This window comes from Mustelus asterias, unplaced genomic scaffold (assembly GCF_964213995.1).
Source record: "Mustelus asterias unplaced genomic scaffold, sMusAst1.hap1.1 HAP1_SCAFFOLD_656, whole genome shotgun sequence".
NCBI classification, from domain to species: domain Eukaryota; kingdom Metazoa; phylum Chordata; class Chondrichthyes; order Carcharhiniformes; family Triakidae; genus Mustelus; species Mustelus asterias.
Genome location: NW_027590605.1, coordinates 132,823 through 136,768, shown reverse-complemented (window position 1 = coordinate 136,768; position 3,946 = coordinate 132,823).

The following is a 3,946-nucleotide window of genomic DNA, read 5'->3' as shown; positions in this document are numbered from 1 at the left end:
AAACGCAGTGACAAACTGCCTCCCCAACTGCCCAGCACGGCATGTTCCTGTGGGGGAGAAAGAGAGAGAGAGAGAGAGAGACATTGAGAGAAGGAGGGAGGGCGAACCGGAGAGCGCGCGCAAGACAGAGAGAGAGAGAGAGCGTGCGAGACAGAGAGAGAGAGCGTGCGAGACAGAGAGATAGAGAGCATGCGAGACAGAGAGAGAGAGAGAGCGTGCGAGACAGAGAGAGAGCGTGCGAGACAGAGAGAGCGAGAGAGAGCGTGCGAGACAGAGAGAGAGAGAGCGTGCGAGACAGAGAGAGAGAGAGCGTGCGAGACAGAGAGAGAGAGCGCGTGTGAGACAGAGAGAGAGAGAGCGCGTGTGAGACAGAGAGAGAGCGCAAGACAGAGAGAGAGCGTGAGCGAGACAGAGAGAGAGAGAGCGTGAGACAGAGAGAGAGAGCGCGAGACAGAAAGAGAGAGCGTGAGACAGAGAGAGAGCGCGTGAGACAGAAAGAGAGAGAGCGTGCGAGACAGAGAGAGAGCGTGAGACAGAGAGAGAGCGTGCGCAAGACAGAGAGAGAGCGTGCGAGACAGAGAGAGAGAGAACGCGAGACAGAGAGAGAGAGCGCGCGAGACAGAGTGAGAGCGTGAGCAAGACAGAGAGAGAGAGCGTGCGAGACAGAGAGAGACAGAGAGCGTGCGAGACAGAGAGAGAGAGAGCGTGCGAGACAGAGAGAGAGAGAGAGAGCGCGCGAGACAGAGAGAGAGAGAGAGGGTGTGAGACAGAGAGAGAGAGAGCGTGCGAGACAGAGAGAGAGAGAGCGCGTGTGAGACAGAGAGAGAGAGAGCGCGTGTGAGACAGAGAGAGAGCGCGAGACAGAGAAAGAGCGTGAGCGAGACAGAGAGAGAGAGAGCGTGAGACAGAGAGAGAGAGAGCGCGCAAGACAGAGAGAGAGAGCGCGAGACAGAAAGAGAGAGCGTGAGACAGAGAGAGAGCGCGTGAGACAGAAAGAGAGAGCGTGAGACAGAGAGAGAGCGAGAGCAAGACAGAGAGAAAGAGCGCGAGACAGAGAGAGAGAGAGCGCGAGACAGAGAGAGAGAGAGCGAGCGAGACAGAGAGAGATAGAGCGCGAGACAGAGAGAGAGAGCGTGAGAGAGAGAGAGCGCGAGACAGAGAGAGAGAGAGCGTGCGAGATATAGAGAGAGAGCGCGAGACAGAGAGAGAGAGAGCGTGAGACAGAGAGAGAGCGTGAGCAAGACAGAGAGAGAGAGAGCGCGAGATAGAGAGAGAGCGCGAGACAGAGAGAGAGAGCGCGCAAGACAGAACGAGAGAGCGTGCGAGACAGAGAGAGCGCGAGACAGAAAGAGAGAGCGTGAGACAGAGAGAGAGCGTGAGCAAGACAGAGAGAGAGAGCGTGCGAGACAGAGAGAGAGAGAGCGCGAGACAGAGAGAGAGAGTGCGCGAGACAGAGTGAGAGCGTGAGCAAGACAGAGAGAGAGAGCGCGAGACAGAGAGAGAGAGTGCGCGAGACAGAGTGAGAGCGTGGGCAAGACAGAGAGAGAGAGCGTGCGAGACAGAGAGAGAGAGAGCGTGTGAGACAGAGAGAGAGAGAGCGTGCGAGACAGAGAGAGAGAGAGCGCGCGAGACAGAGAGAGAGAGAGAGGGTGCGAGACAGAGAGAGAGAGCGTGCGAGACAGAGAGAGAGAGAGAGCGCGTGTGAGACAGAGAGAGAGAGAGCGCGTGGAGACAGAGAGAGAGCGCGAGACAGAGAAAGAGCGTGAGCGAGACAGAGAGAGAGAGAGCATGAGACAGAGAGAGAGAGAGCGCGCAAGACAGAACGAGAGAGCGTGCGAGACAGAGAGAGAGCGCGAGACAGAAAGAGAGAGCGTGAGACAGAGAGAGAGTGTGAGACAGAGAGAGAGCGAGAGCAAGACAGAGAGAGAGAGCGTGCGAGACAGAGAGAGAGAGAGCGCGAGACAGAGAGAGATAGTGCGCGAGACAGAGTGAGAGCGTGAGCAAGACAGAGAGAGAGAGCGTGCGAGACAGAGAGAGAGAGAGCGCGAGAACAGAGAGAGAGAGAGTGCGCGAGACAGAGAGAGAGTGCGCGAGACAGAGTGAGAGCGTGAGCAAGACAGAGAGAGAGAGCGCGAGACAGAGAGAGAGAGTGCGCGAGACAGAGTGAGAGCGTGAGCAAGACAGAGAGAGAGAGCGTGCGAGAGAGAGAGAGCGTGTGAGACAGAGAGAGAGAGAGCGTGCGAGACAGAGAGAGAGAGAGAGAGCGCGCGAGACAGAGAGAGAGAGAGAGGGTGCGAGACAGAGAGAGAGAGAGCGTGCGAGACAGAGAGAGAGAGAGCGTGCGAGACAGAGAGAGAGAGAGAGCGCGTGTGAGACAGAGAGAGAGCGCGTGTGAGACAGAGAGAGAGCGCGAGACAGAGAAAGAGCGTGAGCGAGACAGAGAGAGAGAGAGCGTGAGACAGAGAGAGAGAGAGCGCCGCAAGACAGAACGAGAGAGCGTGCGAGACAGAGAGAGAGAGCGCGAGACAGAAAGAGAGAGCGTGAGACAGAGAGAGAGCGCGTGAGACAGAGAGAGAGGTGTGAGACAGAGAGAGAGCGAGAGCAAGACAGAGAGAGAGAGCGCGAGACAGAGAGAGAGAGAGAGCGCGAGACAGAGAGAGAGCGTGAGCAAGACAGAGAGAGAGAGAGCGTGCGAGACAGAGAGAGAAAGAGCGCGAGAGAGAGAGCGTGAGAGAGAGAGAGCGCGAGACAGAGAGAGAGAGCGTGCGAGATATAGAGAGAGAGCGCGAGACAGAGAGAGGGAGAGCGCGAGACAGAGAGAGAGCGTGAGCAAGACAGAGAGAGAGAGCGCGAGATAGAGAGCATGCGAGACAGAGAGAGAGGGAGAGTGGGAGACAGAGAGAACGTGCGAGACAGAGAGAGAGAGAGCGCGTGACAGAGAGAGAGAGAGAGAGCGCGAGACAGAGAGAGAGAGAGCGCGAGACAGAAAGAGAGAGAGCGCGAGACAGAGAGAGAGAGGCGCGAGACAGAGAGAGAGAGAGCGCGAGACAGAGAGAGAGAGCGCGAGACAGAGAGATAGAGCGCGCGCGAGACAGAAAGAGAGAGAGCGTGAGCAAGACAGAGAGAGAGAGCGCGAGACAGAGAGAGAGAGCGCGAGACAGAGAGAGAGAGAGCATGAGCTAGACAGAGAGAGAGAGCGCGTGACAGAGAGAGAGAGAGCGCGAGACAGAGAGAGAGAGCGCGAGACAGAGAGAGAGAGAGGGTACGAGACAGAGAGAGAGAGAGAGAGCGTGCGAGACAGAGAGAGAGAGAGAGAGCGTGCGAGACAGAGAGAGAGAGAGAGAGCGCGTGTGAGACAGAGAGAGAGAGAGCACGTGTGAGACAGAGAGAGAGCGCAAGACAGAGAAAGAGCGTGAGCGAGACAGAGAGCGAGAGCGTGAGACAGAGAGAGAGCGCGCAAGACAGAACGAGAGAGCGTGCGAGACAGAGAGAGAGAGCGCGAGACAGAAAGAGAGAGCGTGAGACAGAGAGAGAGCGCGTGAGACAGAGAGAGAGTGTGAGACAGAGAGAGAGCGAGAGCAAGACAGAGAGAGAGAGCGCGCGAGACAGAGAGAGAGAGAGCGCGAGACAGAGAGAGAGAGTGCGCGAGACAGAGTGAGAGCGTGAGCAAGACAGAGAGAGAGAGCGTGCGAGACAGAGAGAGAGAGAGCGCGAGACAGAGAGAGAGTGCGCGAGACAGAGTGAGAGCGTGAGCAAGACAGAGAGAGAGAGCGTGCGAGACAGAGAGAGAGAGAGCGTGTGAGACAGAGAGAGAGAGAGAGCGTGCGAGACAGACAGAGAGAGAGCGCGCGAGACAGAGAGAGAGAGAGGGTGCGAGACAGAGAGAGCGTGCGAGACAGAGAGAGAGAGCGTGCGAGACAGAGAGAGAGAGAGCGCGTGTGAGACA